The sequence below is a fragment of the Hordeum vulgare genome, chromosome 3H (assembly GCF_904849725.1).
Source record: "Hordeum vulgare subsp. vulgare chromosome 3H, MorexV3_pseudomolecules_assembly, whole genome shotgun sequence".
NCBI classification, from domain to species: Eukaryota; Viridiplantae; Streptophyta; class Magnoliopsida; order Poales; family Poaceae; genus Hordeum; species Hordeum vulgare.
Window position 1 is genome coordinate 567,053,710 of NC_058520.1, and position 19,918 is coordinate 567,073,627.

Here is a 19,918-nt window from a genome sequence, read left to right on the forward strand (position 1 = left end):
GCAAGGGCAGGGGAGCGCCAGGGAGGCCACAAGCTTGGTGGCTGCGGGCCCCCTGGCCGCGGCGACAGGTCTTGTGGGCTCCCTGTGGGCCTCCTTCCTTGGCCCTCAAGTCCCCCGGTCTTCTTCTGTTTTGGAAAAAATCATTTCGGGGATTTTATTCCGTTTGGACTCCGTTCCAAAATCAGATCTGAAAAGAGTCAAAAACACAGAAAAAACAGGAACTGGCACTTGGCACTGAATTAATAAGTTAGTCCCAAAAAAGATATAAAAGGTATATAAAACATCCAAAGTTGAGAAGATAACAACATGAAACCATCAAAAATTATAGATACGTTTGAGACGTATCAAGCATCCCCAAGCTTAACTCCTGCTCGTCCTCGTGTAGGGAAGTGATAAAGAATTAATTTTTCATGCTTTCATGCTACCTAGCATAGATGTCCTTTGTAACTCCTCTTATGTGACGTGAATGTTCAGATCCATTAGATTCACAACAATAGTTTGCTATTGACGTGGAGACAATAATACTTCAAGCAAACTAGCAAGGTAATCATGAACTTTCAAAATAACAAGCCCAAAAGAAAGTTATCCGTACAAAATCATATAGTCTGGCTATGCTCTATCATCCTTGCACAACGAATTTAAATCATGCACAACCTCGGTATTGGCCAAGTAATTGTTTTCACACTTTTACTTTCTCAAACTTTTTCAACTCTCACGCAATACATGAGCGTGAGCCATGGTTTTAGCACTATAAGTGGAATGGAGTGTGGTGGAGGTTGCAAGGCAAACAAGGAGAAGATGGTCACATCGACTAGGCATATCAATGAGCTATGGAGATGCTCATCAATAGATAGCAATGTGAATGAGTAGGGATTGCCATACAAATGATGCACTAGAGCTAAGAGTATGTGAAAGCTCTTAAAGAAAACTAGTGGGTGTGCATCCAACTTGCTTGCTAACGAAGACCTAAGGCAATTTTGAGGAAGCCCATCATTGGAATCTACAAGCCAAGTTATATAATGAAAATTTCCCACTAGCTATATGGTGGTGACAAAACGAGAGACTCTCAATCATGAAGATCATGGTGCTTAGTAAGCACAAGTGTGGAAAGATAGTAGCATTGTCCCTTCTCTCTTTTTCTCTCATTTTTTTGGTGGTCTCTTTGGCCTCTCTTTTTTTGGTGGGCATCTTTGGCCTCCTTTTGTAAATGGGCTTCGCTGGCCTCTTTTATTTCCTCACATGGGACAATGCTACATCAATGATGATCATCACACTTACAACTAAAAACTTAGAGCAATGATGACTCTATATGGAATGCCTTCGGTAGTGTACCGTGACAATGATCTAGCATGCCATAGACATCAATGGAAACATCATGCTAGCTATCTTATGATCATGCAATGGCAATGTAGAAGCTGTGGCACATGTCATGGTGGTAGTTGCATGGAAATATATATCTCGGAATGGCTTTGAAAAATCCATAGTAGGTAGGTATGGTGGCTGTTTTGAGGGAGGCTAATGGTGGGTTTTATGCACCGGCGAAAGTTGCACGGCACTAAAGAAGATAGTGATGGTGGAAGGTGAAAGTGCATCTAAACCATGGACTCAACATTAGTCATGAAGAACTCATATACTTGTTGCAAAAGTTTTAGTAGTAATCCAAACAAAGCATTCAACGCATACTCCTAGGGGAAGGGTTGGTAGGTATAAACTATCGCGCGATCCCGACCACCACACAAAGGATGACAATCAATAAACTAATCATGCTCAGACTTCATCACATAGCGGTTCACCATACGTGCATGCTACGGGAATCACTAACTTCAACACAAGTATTTCTAGATCCACAACACCTTACTAGTATAACTTCAATATTACCACAACCACAACTCAAAACTAATTGAGATGAATCAAACTTCTCTAACTACTCAATGCACATGAATGTGGAAGTTTTCATATCCCTTTGGATAACTACCCCTTTTGAGACTACTTCCATAGCATAGATCAACTACCACCCCACGCGCTTCTGTGCTCTAAAAGATAGAAGTGAAACACATAGAGCAAAATAAACTAGCTCAAAAGATATAAGTGAAACACATGTGAGCTGAATTGCCTAACCAAAGGATATAAGTGAAGCTCGACAAAATCACGGTGAGTGCATGTCTCTCTCTCTAGGTGTGCAGCAAGGAAGATTGTGACACAACAAAAATAAAAGACTCCTACGATACAAGACGCTCCAAGCAAAACACATAACATGTGGTGAATAAAAATATAGCCCCAAGTAACGTTACCGATGGATTGAAGACGAAAGAGGGGATGCCTTCCCGGGGCATCCCCAAGCTTAGGCTTTTACGGCATCCTTGAGTCAACTTGGGGTGCCTTGGGCATCCCCAATCTTGAGCTCTTGCCACTCTTTATCTCTTTGTCCATAAGAAATTCACCCAAAACTTGAAAACTTCACAACACGAAACTTAAACAAAAACTCGTGATATCATTAGTATAAGAAAGCAAACCACCACTTCCTTAGATACTGTAACAAACTTAAATTATACTTATGTTGATGTTGGGTTACTTTATTTTCAATCTTTCATGGCTAATACCCCCCGATACTATCCATAGTTTCATAAAAATAAGCAACCAACTCAACAAAAACATAATCTGTTAACAGCAGACTAGTCTGTAGCAATCTGTATACTTCGTATACTTGTGGTACTTAAAAAATTCTGAAAAATTACGACAGTCTGAAGAATTTGTGTAGCAATCAGCAGCAAAAAGAATCAACTCAAAAGCTCTTACAGAAAACAAATTAAAATTCTTTTCGCGAGCAGAAAGTTTCTGTCTTTTCCAGCATGACCAAACGATCATCCCCAAGACTAATCATAACGGTTTTACTTGACACAAACGCAAAAGAAACACAAAAAACACAATAATAACAGAATTATGAAAGTGTGGAAAACACAAAACAGAAAGAAAAAGTATAGATTCGTTGGGTTGCCTCCCAACAAGTGCTATTGTTTAACGCCCTTAGCTAGGCATTGATAATTCAATGATGCTCACATAAAAGATAGCAATCGGACATGAAGAGAGCATCATGAAGCATGTGAAAATCACATCTAAGTCTAACATACTTCCTATGGGTAGGCATTTTATAGGAAAACAAATTGGCAAGACAACCAATAGTTACCAAATGCAAGGAAGAAGAAAGAGACAATAGCAATCTCAACATAACGAGAGGTAACTTAGTGATATGAAAGTTTCTACCACCATATTTTCCTCTCTCATAATAATTGCATGTCGGATCATATTCGAATTCAACAATGTAACTATCACATAGGATATTCTTTTCATGATCCACATGCATGCAAAGTTGACGCTCTTCAAAAATAGTGGGATTATCATCAACTAAAGTCATGACTTCTCCAAACCCACTTTCAATAATATTGCAAATATCATATTCATCATGAGGCTTAAACACGTTTTCAAGATCATAAGAAAAATCATCACCCCAATCATGATCATTGCAACAAGTAGTTGGCAAAGCAAAACTAGCATTCCCAAGCTTAGGGTTTTGCATATTTTTAGCATGATTATGACTAATAGAATTTATAGTGAAACCATTGCAATCATGCTTTTCATCCAAGGAGCCCTCGTGAATCACTTCATAAATTTCTTCCTCACAATTTTCAGATTCACGCATCTCAAGCAAAACTCCATAAAGATAGTCAAGTGCACTCAACTCACTAGCAATTGGATCAACATAATTGGATCTCTTAAAGAGATTAGCAAGTGGATGAGGATCCATATCACTAGATTTTCAGCAAGCGAAGATGCAATCATATTGAAGGCACATAGCACACAAGCAAAGGAAAGGCAAGCGAAAGAAAAGGGCGAACAAAAAAAGCAAATGAAGAAGGCAAACAAAGGCAAATGAAAACGGCAAAGGAGAAAGGCAAATGAAAACGGCAAAGGAGAAAGGCAAATGAAAACGGCAAATGTGAAGTGGGGGAGAGGAAAACGAGAGGCAACTGGCAAAAAAGCTAAATGCAAGAGATGAGTTTGTGACACTTACTTGGATAGATCTTGACTTGATATCTCCCCGGTAACGGCACCAGAAATCCTTCTGCTACGGCGACAACAGACCTTTCCTGGCAACGGCGCCATAAATCCTTCTGTTGCTGGCTACGCCTATAGGGACTTCCTTGGCAAATATGCAAAGGATTCCCCCGCGGCCTTGGAGCCTTGCGTTGGTGTTCCCTTGAAGAGGAAAGGGTGATGTAGCACTGCGGCGGTAAGTATTTCCCTCAGTTTGAGAACCAAGGTATCAATCTAGTAGGAGGATCGCGTCATGTCACAAGTACCTGCACAAACACAAAGAGCTTGCACCCAACGCTATGAAGGTGTTGACAATCCCTTATAGATTGTTTGCAAAGTGAGAACTGAAAGCAAAAACTAAACAAAGCAAAAGTAAAAGTAAAAGTGGAGACGATAGTTGTGAATAGACCCGGGGGTCGTAGTGTTCACTAGTGGCTTCTCTCATGAAAGCAAGTAGACGGTGGGTGAACGAATTACTATCGAGCAATTGATAGAACCACGCAAAGTCATGACGTTATCTATGGCAATGATCATATCTATAGGCATCACGTCCAAAACAAGTAGACCGATACTTTCTGCATCTACTACTATTACTCCACACGTCGACCGCTATCCAGCATGCATCTAGTACATTGAGTTCATAAGAATAGAGTAACGCCTTAAGCAAGATGGCATGATGTAGATGGACAATCTCAAATCTATGATGAAAGCCCATCTTGTTACCCTTGATGGCAACAACATGATGCGTGCCTTGCTGCCCCTTCTGTCACTGGGAAAGATCACCGCACGGTATGAACCCAAAACCAAGCACTTCTCCCATTGCCAGAATCAGAGATCTAGTTGGCCAAACAAAACCCAAGACCCAGAGAGACTTACAAGGATATCAAATCATGCAAATAAGAAATCAGCAAAGACTCAAATATAATTCATAGATAATACGATCACAAATCCACAATTCGTCGGATCTCGACAAACACACCGCCAAAGAGGATTACATCGGATAGATCTCCATGAAGATCATGGAGAACTTTGTATTGAAGATCCAAGAGAGAGAAGAAGCCATCTAGCTACTAACTATGGCCCCGTAGGTCTGAAGTAGACTACTCACGAGTCATTGGAGAGGCGATGATGTTGATGTAGAAGCCCTCTAGCTCCAAAGTCCCCTCCGGTAGGGCACCGGGAAGGGTCTCCAGATGAGATCTCGCGGAAACGGAAGCTTGCGGCGGCGGAAAAGTGGTTTCGTGGAAGCCCTAATTTTTGTTGGGATTTTAGGGAATATATAGGCCAAAGAGCTATGGCAGGGGAGCGCCAGGGAGGCCACAAGCCTGGTGGCCGCGGGCCCCCCTGGCCGCGGCGACAGGGCTTGTGGGCTCCCTGTGGGCCTCCTGCCTTGGCCCTCAAGTCCCCCGATCTTCATTTGTTCTGGAAAAATTCATTTCGGGGATTTTATTCCGTTTGGACTCCGTTCCAAAATCAGATATGAAAAGAGTCAAAAACACAGAAAAAACAGGAACTGGCACTTGGCAGTGAATTAATAAGTTAGTCCTAAAAAAGATATAAAAGGTATATAAAACATCCAAAGTTGACAAGATAACAGCATGAAACCATCAAAAATTATAGATACATTTGAGACGTATCAATAAACATCCCTTATGTACTCCTCTGGAGTTATGATATTGATGATATTTGTTTCAACATTTATGGGAGTACCAGAGATATAATGCTTGATTCTTTGCCCATTTACCACTCTCGGAAAATTACCTTCCGTGTTGTTGATTTTGATGGCACCGGAACGATATACTTCCTCGACAACGTAGGGACCTTCCCATTTAGAGAGAAGCTTGCGTGCGAAGAATCAAAAGCGAGAATTGTATAGCAGGGCATAATCACCTACATTGAACTCACGTTTTTGTATTCTTTTATCGTGCCATCTCTTAACCTTTTCCTTGAACAACTTGGCATTCTCATATGCCTGGGCCCTCCATTCATCTAATGAGCTGATATCAAACAACCGCTTCTCACCGGCAAGTTTGAAATCGAAGTTGAGCTCTTTGATTGCCCAATAAGCTTTGTGTTCTAGCTCAAGAGGTAAATGACAGGACTTGCCGTAAACCATTTTATACGGCGACATGCCCATGGGATTCTTATAAGCAGTCCTATAAGCCCATAGTGCATCGTCAAGTTTGCTAGACCAATTCTTTCGAGATCTATTGACAGTCTTTTGTAAGATCAATTTGATCTCCCTATTACTCAACTCCACTTCACCAGTAGACTGAGGATGATAAGGAGATGCAACTCTATGGTTGACATCATACTTAGCGAGCATCTTGCGGGGAACACCATGAATGAAGTGTGAACCGCCATTAGTCATCAGATATCTAGGGACTCCAAATCTTGGGAAAATGACTTCTTTAAGCATCTTAATAGAGGTGTGGTGATCAGCATTTCTAGTGGGGATAGCTTCTACCCACTTAGTTACGTAATCAACAGCAACTAAGATGTGAGTATACCCATTGGAACTCGGGAAGGGTCCCATATAATCAAAGCCCGAGACATCAAATGGTTCAATGACAACTGAATAGTTCATAGGCATTTCCTGACGTTTACTGATGTTCCCTATTCTTTGGCATTCGTCACAAGACAAGACAAACTTACGCGCATCCTTGAAGAGAGTGGACCAATAGAAACCTGATTCCAATACCTTATGAGCAGTTCTATCTCCAGCATGGTGTCCTCCATAGGCTTCGGAATGACACTTCTGCAGGATCTGTCCCTGTTCATGTTCAGGCACACAACATCTAATAACACCATCTACTCCTTCCATATAAAGGTGAGGATCATCCCAAAAGTAGTGTCTCAAATCAAAGAAGAATTTCTTCTTTTGCTGGTAGGTGAAACTGGGTGGTATGTATTTGGCTACGATATAGTTTGTGTAATCAGCATACCACGGTGCACTATGTGAAGTACGGATGACATTCAATTGCTCATCAGGAAAGCTATCATCAATAGGTCGTGGGTCATCAAGGACATTCTCTAGCCTGGATAAGTTATCTGCTACAGGGTTATCAACACCCTTTCGGTCAACAACGTGCAAATCAAATTCCTGTAGCAGGGGAACCCATCTAATTAGCCTAGGTTTAGCGTCCTTCTTCTCCATAAGGTACTTAATAGCAGCATGATCAGAGTGAATAATGACTTTGGAGTCAACAATATAAAATCTGAACTTTTCACATGCAAACACGACTTCTAAAAATTCCTTCTCCGTAGTAGCATAGTTTCTTTGGGCACTGTCTAGAGTTTTACTAGCGTAGTGAATAACATTCAACTTCTTGTCAACTCTTTGACCTAGAACAGCACCAACAGCATAATCACTAGCGTCGCACATGATTTCAAAGGGCAAGTTCCAATCAGGTGGTTGAACAATAGGTGCGGTTATCAAGGCCCTCTTAAGTATTTCGTAAGCTTCCTCACAATCCTCATCAAAAACAAAAGGAACATCCTTCTGCAAGAGGTTGGTAAGAGGCCTAGAAATCTTAGAGAAGTCTTTAATGAACCTTCTATAGAAACCAACATGACCTAGGAAACTTCGTATACCTCTAATATCTGTGGGGCAAGGCATTTTCTCAATTGCATCAACCTTAGCCTTATCAACTTCAATGCCTTTCTCAGAGATTTTGTGTCCTAAGATGATGCCTTCATTAACCATGAAGTGGCACTTCTCCCAGTTCAAGACGAGGTTTGTATCTTTGCATCTCTGTAAGACTCGATCAAGGTTGCTGAGGCAATCGTCAAAGGAAGAACCATAAACGGAGAAATCATCCATGAAAACCTCAACAATCTTTTCACAAAAGTCAGAGAATATTGCCATCATACACCTTTGAAAGGTGGCAGGTGCATTGCATAAGCCAAAAGGCATACGTCTATAAGCAAAGGTACCGAAAGGGCAGGTGAAAGTGGTTTTCTCCTGATCAGATTGTGCAACAGGTATTTGCGAGAAACCTGAATAACCGTCTAGAAACCAGAAGTGGGTGTGTTTAGATAGCCTTTCTAGCATTTGGTCGATAAACGACAAAGGATAATGGTCTTTCCTAGTTGCCGTGTTCAGTTTCTGGAAGTCTATCACCATCCTATAGCCAGTAATAATCCTCTGTGGGATTAGTTCATTCTTATCATTAGGAACGACGATGATACCTCCCTTCTTGGGTACGCAATGTACTGGACTTACCCAATCACTATGAGCAACATGATAAATGATTCCTGCCTCCAGAAGCTTTAATATTTCTTTTCTCACGACCTCTTTCATCCTAGGATTTAATCTCCGTTGATGATCAGCAACTGGCTTAGAATCAGGATCAGTTTTAATCTTGTGCTGACATAGAGTGGGACTAATACCCTTAAGATCATCAAGAGTATATCCAATAGCAGCACGGTGCTTCCTCAAAGTTTTTAATAACTTCTTCTCTTCGTGATTCGAGAGGTGAGCACTAATAATAACAGGATATATCTCCTTCTCATCAAGATAGGCATACTTAAGTGTATATGATAACTGTTTTAGCTCGAACACAGAATCACCCTTTGGTGAGGGAGGATCCCCAAGCAGTTCAACAGGCAGATTATTCTTAAGAATAGGATATTATTCTAAAACAATTTTATCTATCTCATCTCTTTCATCCATATGCATATCATTTTCATGCTCAAGAAGATATTACTCTAAAGGATCCGTAGGAGGCACGACAATAGAGGCAAGAGCAATGATTTCATCCCTACCAGACGACTCTTTTTCATGGGGTTATCTTCCAAACTTGTAGAAGTTAAATTCATGAGACACACCCTCGAAACTAACAGTGACAGTCTGTTTAACACAATCAATATGAGCATTGACAGTGTTGAGAAAGGGTCTACCAAATATGATGGGACAAAAGCTATCTTGTGCAGTAGCAAGGACGAGGAAATCAGTAGGATACTTCGTCTTACCACACATGACTTCTACGTCTCTCGCAATTCCCACAGGGCAGATAGTGTCTCTATTAGCTAGCGTAATAGTGACATCAATGGGTTCTAACTCAGCAGGTGCAATCTCATCTTTGATTTCATCATATAGGGATCGGGGTATTGCACTAACACTAGCACCCATATCACATAAACCATGATAACAGTGATCTCCTATCTTGACAGAAACAACGGGCAGGCCAACTACAGGTCCGTATTTGTCTTTCGCGTGAGGTTTAGCAATTCTAGCGGAGTCCTCACAGAATTTGATAACATGCCCGTCTATGTCTTCGGCTAAGAGATCTTTGATAATAGCAACACTAGGTTCAACTCTAATTTCCTCAGGGGGTGCAAGTGGTCTAATGTAACCCCTACGTATCACAGTTGGAGCTTTAGAATAATCCTTTATCCTAGCAGGGTAAGGTGGTTTCTTAGTGTAGGCAAAAGGAACAATAGGATCATTATAGGCAATGACTTTCTCTTCAACTAGATCGGGTTTAACTATGTTGACTTCTACACGAGGATGATCCTTAAACCACTTCTCTTTAGGAAGATCAATATGAGCAGCAAAAGATTCACATAGAGAAGCTACTATCTCACAGTCAGGTCCATACTTAGCGCTAAAATCTCTAGAAGTGTTTGTTTCAACAAAAGATTTAACGCAATCAAACTGGAAATTCATACCTGACTCCTTACCTTCTTCAAGCTCCCAATCTTCAGAGTTACGTTTGATTCTTTCCAATAAATTGCACTTGTGGTCAATATCCTTCTTCATAAAAGAACCGGTACAAGAAGTGTCAAGCATGGTACGATCTTCATGAGAAAGCCGAGCATAAAAGTTTTGAGTGATAATTTCTCTCGAGAGCTCATGATTGGGGCATGAATATAGCATTGATTTAAGCCTCCCCCAAGCTTGAGCTATTCTTTCCCTGTCATGAGGCCAAAAGTTATAAATATAATTCTGATCACGATGTACTAAATGCATAGGATAAAACTTTTGATGAAATTCCAATTTCAACCGATTGTAGTCCCATGATCTAGTATCATCACATAGCCTATACCATGTCAACGCCTTATCCTTCAAAGATAAAGGAAAGACTTTCTTCTTTACCTCATCCTCGGGCAAACCTGCAAGCTTAAATAAACCACAAACTTCATCTACATAGATTAGATGCAAGTCTGGATGTGATGATCCATCTCGTGTAAAAGGATTAGCCAGCAGTTTCTCAAGCATACCCGAAGGAATTTCATAAAAGATATTTCCAGTAGGTACCTTAGGTTGAGGAGAAACTCCTCGTGCTTCCGTTCGTGGTGAAGATACCCCAAACAAATTCCTCAAAGGAACAGTTTCCATAGTGACAAGTGACAACAAATTTCAGCACAGTATATAAATGTTTCCTTACCAAATTCCACTTACCAAAGGCGCTTCCCTCCCCGGCAACGGCGCCAGAAAAGAGTCTTCATGACCCACGAGTCTTGCAGAGATGTAAAGACACCAACCTTGTCTTGAATTGGGAGAAGTGCCACTTTATGGTTAATGAAGGCATCGTCTTAGGACATAAAATTTCTGAAAGAGGTATTGAAGTCGATAAGGCTAAGGTTGATGCAATCGAGAAAATGCCATACCCCACGGATATCAAAGGTATAAGAAGTTTCCTTGGTCATGCTGGTTTCTATAGAAGGTTCATTAAAGACTTCTCAAAGATTTCTTGGCCTCTTAACAATCTCTTGCAAAAGGATATTCCTTTTGTTTTTGACGATGATTGTGAGGAAGCCTTCGAAATACTTAAGAGGGCTTTGATAACTGCACCTATTGTTCAACCACCTGATTGGAACTTACCTTTTGAAATCATGTGTGATGCTAGTTATTATGTTGTTGGTGTTGTTCTATGGCAAAGAGTCGATAAGAAGTTGAATGTTATTCACTACACAAGTATAACTCTAGAAAGTGCCCAGAGAAACTATGCTACTACGGAGAAGGAATTTTTAGCAGTCCTGTTTGCGTGTGAAAAGTTCAGGTCTTACATAGTTGATTCCAAAGTCACTATTCACACTGATCATGCTGCTATTAAGTACCTCATGGAGAAGAAGGACGCTAAACCTAGACTTATCAGATGGGTTCTCTTGCTACAAGAATTTGATTTGCACGTTGTCGATAGAAAGGGTGCTGATTGATGACCCACAAGTATAGGGGATCAATCGTAGTCCTTTCGATAAGTAAGAGTGTCGAACCCAACGAGGAGCAGAAGGCTCTGATAAACGGTTTTCAGCAAGGTAATAACTCCAAGCACTGAAAGTAGCGGTAACAAGTGATGGTGTAGTGAGGTGAAACGTAGCAGGTGAAAAGTAACAAGTAACAAGTAATAGCAACGGTGCAGCAAAGTGGCCCAATCCCTTTTGTAGCAAGGGACAAGCATGAACAAAGTTTTATAGGAGGAAAAACGCTCCCGAGGACACACCTGAATTTCTGTCATGCAAGTTTCATCATGTTCATATGATTCACGTTCGTTACTTTGATAGTTTGATATGTGGCTGGACCGGTGCTTGGGTACTGCCCTTACTTGGACAAGCATCCCACTTATGATTAACCCCTCTCGCAAGAATCCACAACTACGAAAGAAGAATTAAGACAACGTCTAACCATAGCATTAAATTAGTGGATCCAAATCAACCCCTTACGTAGCAACGCATAGACTCGGGTTTAAGATTCTGTCACTCTAGCGACCCATCATCTACTTACTACTCCCCAATGCCTTCCTCTAGGCCCAAATATGGTGAAGTGTTATGTAGTCGACGTTCACATAACACCACTAGAGGAAAAGACAATATACAGCATATCAAAATACCGAACGAATACCAAATTCACATGACTACTATTAGCATGACTTATCCCATGTCATCAGGAACAAAAGTAACTACTCACAAAGCATAATCATAATCATGATCAGAGAGGTAATGAGTAGCATCAAGGATCTGAACATAAACTCTTCCACCAAGTAATCCAACTAGCATCAACTACAAAGAGTAATCAACACTACTAGCAACCTTACAAGTACCAATCGGAGTCGCGAGACGGAGATTGGTTACAAGTGATGAACTAGGGTTTGGAGATGAGATGGTGCTGATGAAGATGTTGATGGAGATGACTCCCCTCCGACGAGAGGAGTGTTGGTGGTGACGATGGCGACGATTTACCCCTCCGTGAGGGAAGTTTCCCCGACAGGATCGTCCTGCCGAAGCTCTAGATTGGTATGCTCAAGTTCCGCCTCGTGGCGGCGGAGAATCCACGAAAAAGCTCTGCCCTGATTTTTTTCCGGACGAAACCCTTCATATAGCAGAAGAGGGGGGGCAGTAGGCCACCAGGGTGCCCACAAGCCCTGTAGCCACGGCCAGGGGGGCAGGCCGCGGCTACCAGGCTTGTGGGCCCCTAGCAGCTCCCCTTTGGTACTTCTTTCGCCCAGTATTTTTTATATAATCCCAAAAAATTCCACGTTGATTTTCAGGGCATTTGGAGTTGCGCAGAATGGAGGACTCAGACTTGCTCCTTTTCCAGTCCAGAATTCCAGCTGCCGGTATTCTCCCTCTTCAAATAAACCTTGCAAATTAAGAGAGAAAAGGCATAAGTATGGTACCACAAAGTATAATAACAGTCCATAAAGCGATAAATATCAACATGAAAGCATGATGCAAAATGGATGTATCAGTGATAACCCCATAGCAGATAACTTGTCTAGGTTGGAGAACGTTCTTGATGGCCCACAACCTATTGATGATAGCTTTCCCGATGAGCAACTGAATGTCATCAATGCTTCACGTAGTGCACTGTGGTATGCTGATTATGCAAACTATATCGTTGCCAAATATATACCACCTAGTTTCACGTACCAGCAAAAGAAGAAATTCTTCTTTGACTTGAGACACTACTTTTGGGATGATCCTCACCTTTATAAGGAAGGAGTAGATGGTGTTATTAGACGTTGTGTACCTGAACATGAACAGGGACAGATCCTACAGAAGTGTCACTCCGAGGCCTACTGAGGACACCATGCGGGAGATAGAACTGCACACAAGGTATTGCAATCAGGTTTCTATTGGCCCACTCTCTTAAAGGATGCCCGTAAGTTTGTCTTGTATTGTGACGAATGTCAAAGAATAGGTAATATTAGCAAACGTCAGGAAATGCCTATGAACTATTCACTTGTCATTGAACCATTTGATGTCTGGGGCTTTGATTACATGGGACCTTTTCCAAAATCCAACGGGTATACTCATATCCTAGTTGTTGTTGATTACGTCACTAAGTGGGTAGAAGATATCCCCACTAGTAGTGCTGATCACAACACTTCTATCACGATGCTTAAATAAGTTATCTTCCCTAGATTTGGAGTCCCTAGATATCTAATGACCGACGGTGGTTCACACTTCATTCATGGAGCTTTCCGTAAAATGCTTGCTAAGTATGATGTCAACCATAGAATTGCGTCTCCCTGCCACCCTCAGTCCAGTGGTCAAGTAGAGCTAAGCAACAGAGAGATTAAACTAATTCTGCAAAAGACTATCAACAGGTCTAGAAAGAATTGGTCTAAGAAGCTCGATGATGCACTGTGGGCTTATAGAACTGCCTATAAGAATCCCATGGGCATGTCTCCGTACAAAATGGTGTACGGTAAAGCATGTCATTTACCTCTTGAACTAGAGCATAAAGTTTATTGGGCAATCAAAGAGCTCAACTTTGATTTCAAACTTGCCGGTGAGAAGAGGTTATTTGACATTAGCTCGCTTGATGAATGGAGAACTCAGGTATATGAGAATGCCAAGCTGTTCAAAGAGAAGGTTAAGAGGTGGCATGATAAGAGAATACAAAAGCGTGAGTTCAATGTAGGTGATTATGTCTTGCTATATAACTCTCATTTAAGATTCTTTGCAGGCAAGCTTCTCTCTAAATGGGAAGGTACCTATGTTGTTGAGGAAGTATATCGTTCTGGTGCTATCAAGATCAACAACACGGAAGCTAATTGTCCGAGAGTTGTAAATGGGTAGAGAATCAAGCATTATATCTCAGGTACTCCCATAAATGTTGAAAGCAATATTATCAATACCATAACTCCAGAAGAATACCTAAGGGATATTTATCAACCTGTTTTAGACACCGAAAACGAAGAGGTATGTGATTCGGTAAGAAAACAGAGTCCAAAACTTTTCTAGTAGGAAATTTTCTCCGTTTTGGCATATTTGAAAAAAATACAAAAATTGGAAGTAGTCCGGAAAGTGCGCGAGGAGGCGACAAGCCTGCACGGCGCGGGCCCACCCCCTGGCCGCTCCGTGAGGACTTGTGGCCACCTCGTGCGCCTCCCGGACTCCGTTTTCGTGCAGGGTACTCCTTCTGGTCTGAAAAAAAAATCTGGTTATTATGCCCTACCCATTGTTGGAATTATGCCCTAGAGGCAATAATAAATATGGTTATTATTATAATTCCTGTATCAAGATAATAGTTTATTATCCATGCTATAATTGTATTGAATGAAGACTCATTTACATGTGTGGATACATAGACAAAACACCGTCCCTAGCATGCCTCTAGTAGGCTAGCCAGTTGATCGATGATAGTCAGTGTCTTCTGATTATGAACAAGGTGTTGTTGCTTGATAACTGGATCACGTCATTGGGAGAATCACGTGATGGACTAGACCCAAACTAATAGACGTAGCATGTTGATCGTGTCATTTTGTTGCTACTGTTTTCTGCGTGTCAAGTATTTATTCCTATGACCATGAGATCATATAACTCACTGAAACGGGAGGAATGCTTTGTGTGTATCAAACGTCGCAACGTAACTGGGTGACTATAAAGATGCTCTACAGGTATCTCCGAAGGTGTTAGTTGATTTAGTATGGATCAAGACTGGGATTTGTCACTCCGTGTGACGGAGAGGTATCTCGAGGCCCACTCGGTAATACAACATCACACACAAGCCTTGCAAGCAATGTAACTTAGTGTAAGTTGCGGGATCTTGTATTACGGAACGAGTAAAGAGACTTGCCGGTAAACGAGATTGAAATAGGTATGCGGATACTGACGATCGAATCTCGGGCAAGTAACATACCGAAGGACAAAGGGAATGACATACGGGATTATACGAATCCTTGGCACTGAGGTTCAAACGATAAGATCTTCGTAGAATATGTAGGATCCAATATGGGCATCCAGGTCCAGCTATTGGATATTGACCGAGGAGTCTCTCGGGTCATGTCTACATAGTTCTCGAACCCGCAGGGTCTGCACACTTAAGGTTCGACGTTGTTTTATGCGTATTTGAGTTATATGGTTGGTTACCGAATATTGTTCGGAGTCCCGGATGAGATCACGGACGTCACGAGGGTTTCCGGAATGGTCCGGAAACGAAGATTGATATATAGGATGACCTCATTTGATTACCGGAAGGTTTTCGGAGTTACCGGGAATGTACCGGGAATGACGAATGGGTTCCGGGAGTTCACCGGGGGGCAACCCACTCCGGGGAAGCCCATAGGCATTTGGGGAGACACACCAGCCCTTAGTGGGCTGGTGGGACAGCCCACAAGTGCTCTATGCACCAAGAGAAGAAAAATCAAGAGGAAAAGAAAAAAAAGGAGGAGGTGGGAAGGGAGGGGGACTCCCTCCCACCAAACCTAGTCCAACTCGGTTTGGGGGGGAGGAGTCCTCCCCCTTGGCTCGGCCGACCCCCTTGAGGGTCCTTGGACCCCAAGGCAAGGCCCCCTCCCTCCCACCTATATATACGGAGGTTTTAGGGCTGATTTGAGACAATTTTTCCACGGCAGCCCGACCACATACCTCCACGGTTTTTCCTCTAGATCGCGTTTCTGCGGAGCTCGGGCGGAGCCCTGCTGAGACAAGGTCATCACCAACCTCCGGAGTGCCGTCACGCTGCCGGAGAACTCTTCTACCTCTCCGTCTCTCTTGCTGGATCAAGAAGGCCGAGATCATCGTCGAGCTGTACGTGTGCTGAACGCGGAGGTGCCGTCCGTTCGGTACTAGATCGTGGGACTGATCGCGGGATTGTTCGCGGGGCGGTTCGAGGGATGTGAGGACGTTCCACTACATCAACCACGTTCTCTAACGCTTCTGCTGTACGGTCTACAGGGGTACGTAGATCACTCATCCCCTCTCGTAGATGGACATCACCATGATAGGTCTTCGTGCGCGTAGGAAAATTTTTGTTTCCCATGCGCCGTTACCCAACAGTGGTATCAGAGCTAGGTTCATGCGTAGATGTCTTCTCGAGTAGAACACAAAAGTTTTTGTGGACGGTGATGTGCGTTTTGCTGCCCTCCTTAGTCTTTTATTGATTCCGCGGTATTGTTGGATTGAAGCGGCTTGGACCGACATTACTCGTACGCTTACGAGAGACTGGTTTCATCGTTACGAGTAACCCCCTTTGCTCAAAGATGACTGGCAAGTGACGGTTTCTCCAACTTTAGTTGAATCGGATTTGACCGAGGAGGTCCTTGGATGAGGTTAAATAGCAACTCATATATCTCCGTTGTGGTGTTTGCGTAAGTAAGATGCGATCCTACTAGATACCCTTGGTCACCACGTAAAACATGCAACAACAAAATTAGAGGACGTCTAACTTGTTTTTGCAGGGTATGATTGTGATGTGATATGGCCAACGATGTGATGTGATATATTCGATGTATGAGATGATCATGTTGTAATAGAAATATCGACTTGCACGTCGATGGTACGACAACCGGCAGGAGCCATAGGGTTGTCTTTATACTAACGTTTGTGCTTGCAGATGCGTTTACTATTTTGCTAGGATGTAGCTTTAGTAGTAATAGCATAAGTAGCACGACAACCCCGATGGCAACACGTTGATGGATGATCATGGTGTGGCGCCGGTGACAAGAAGATCGTGCCGGTGCTTTGGTGATGGAGATCAAGAAGCACGTGATGATGGCCATATCATGTCACTTATGAATTGCATGTGATGTTAATCCTTTTATGCACCTTATTTTGCTTAGAACGATGGTAGCATTATGAGGTGATCTCTCACTAAAATTTCAAGACGAAATTGTGTTCTCCCCGACTGTGCACCGTTGCTACAGTTCGTCGTTTCGAGACACCACGTGATGATCGGGTGTGATAGACTCAACGTTCACATACAACGGGTGCAAAACAGTTGCGCACGCGGAACACTCGGATTAAGCTTGACGAGCCTAGCATGTGCAGACATGGCCTCGGAACACATGAGACCGAAAGGTCGATCGTGAATCATATAGTTGATATGATTAGCATAGGGATGCTTACCACTGAAACTATACCCAACTCACGTGATGATCGGACTTGGGATAGTGTAAGTGGATCATGAACCACTCAAATGACTAGAGAGATGTACTTTTTGAGTGGGAGTTGAGCATATAATTTGATTAAGTTGAACTCCAATTATCTTGAACATAGTCTAAGTCCACTTTGAATATATTTGTGTTGTAGATCATGGCTCACGCGAGAGTCATCCTGAATTTTAATACGTTCCTAGAGAAAGCTAAGTTGAAAGATGATGGAAGCAACTTTGTAGACTGGGCTCGTAATCTTAAGCTAATCTTACAAGCTGGGAAGAAGGATTATGTCCTTAATGCTGCGCTAGGAGATGAACCACCCGCTACGGCTGATCAGGATGTTAAGAACGCTTGGTTAGCACGTAAGGAGGACTACTCAATAGTTCAATGTGCAGTCTTGTATGGCTTAGAACCGGGACTTCAACGTCGCTTTGAGCGTCATGGAGCATTTGAGATGTTCCAGGAGTTGGAGTTTATCTTTCAGAAGAACGCCCGGGTCGAGAGGTATGAGACCTCCGATAAATTCTATGCTTGCAAGATGGAGGAAAACTCGTCTGTCAGTGAACATGTGCTCAAAATGTCTGGGTACTCAAACCGTCTGGCTGAGCTGGGGATTGAACTCCCGCAAGAAGCTATCACTGACAGAATCCTTCAATCATTGCCGCCAAGCTATAAAGGCTTTGTGTTGAACTACAACATGCAAGGGATGAACAAGTCTCCCGGCGAGTTGTTTGCGATGCTGAAAGTCGCAGAGTCTGAACTCCGTAAAGAGCATCAAGTGTTGATGGTGAGCAAGACCACTAGTTTCAAGAGAAACGGCAAAGGCAAGAAGGGCAATTCGAAGAAGAGCGGCAAGCCTGTTGCCAATCCGCCGAAGAAACCCAAGGCTGGACCTAAGCCTGAAACAGAGTGCTTCTATTGCAAGGGTATGGGTCACTGGAAGCGCAATTGCCCCAAGTATCTGGCAGATAAGAAGGCGGGCAAAGAAAAATCAGGTATATTTGATATACATGTTATTGATGTGTATTTAACCGGCTCTCGTAGTAGTGCCTGGGTATTCGATACCGGTTATGTTGCTCACATTTGCAACTCGAAGCAGGAACTGCGGAATAGACGAAGGCTGGCGAAAGACGAAGTGACGATGCGCGTAGGAAATGGTTCCAAGGTTGATGCAATCGCCGTCGGCACAGTGTCACTTCAGCTACCATCGGGATTAGTGATGAACTTAAATCATTGTTATTTAGTGCCTGCGTTGAGCATGAACATTATATCTGGATCTTGTTTATTGCGAGACGGTTACTCTTTTAAGTCTGAGAATAATGGTTGTTCTATTTCTATGAGTAACATCTTTTATGGTCATGCACCGAATGTGAGAGGATTGTTCATATTGAATCTTGATAGAGATACGCATATACATAACATTGAGACCAAAAGAGTTAGAGTAAACAATGATAGCGCCATATTTTTGTGGCACTGCCGCTTGGGTCATATTGGTTTAAAGCGCATGAAGAAACTCCATGCTGATGGACTTTTGGAGTCACTTGACTTTGATTCACTTGACACGTGCGAACCATGCCTCATGGGCAAGATGACTAAGACTCCGTTCTCCGGAACAATGGAGCGTGCAAGTGACTTGTTGGAAATCATACATACCGATGTGTGTGGTCCAATGAGCGTAGAGGCACGCAGCGGATATCGTTATTTTCTCACCTTCACTGACGATTTAAGTAGATATGGTTATGTCTACTTGATGAAGCACAAGTCTGAAACATTTGAAAAGTTCAAGCAATTTCAGAGTGAAGTGGAAAATCATCGTAACAAGAAGATCAAGTTCCTACGGTCTGATCATGGGGGTGAATATCTGAGTTTCGAGTTTGGTGCTCACTTAAGACAATGTGGAATTGTTTCGCAGTTAACACCGCCTGGAACACCACAGCGTAATGGTGTGTCCGAACGTCGTAATCGTACTTTGTTAGAGATGGTGCGATCTATGATGTCTCTTACTGATTTGCCGTTATCATTTTGGGGTTATGCATTAGAAACAGCTGCATTCACTTTAAATAGGGCACCATCAAAATCCGTTGAGACGACACCATACGAACTGTGGTATGGCAAAAGGCCAAAGTTGTCGTTTCTTAAAGTTTGGGGATGTGATGCTTATGTCAAAAAGCTTCAGCCTGAAAAGCTGGAACCCAAAGGGGAAAAGTGCGTCTTCATAGGTTACCCAAAAGAGACAGTTGGGTACACCTTCTATCTCAAATCCGAGGGCAAAGTGTTTGTTGCTAAAAACAGAGCTTTTCTCGAGAAGGAGTTTCTCTCGAGAGAATTGAGTGGGAGGAAGATAGAACTTGACGAGGTTGTCGAACCTCTCATCCCTCTGGATGGTGGCGCAGGGCAAGGGGAAACCTCTGTCGTTGCGACGCCGGTTGAGGAGGAAGTTAATGATGATGATCATGAAACTCCAGTTCAAGTTTCTGTTGAACCACGCAGGTCGACGA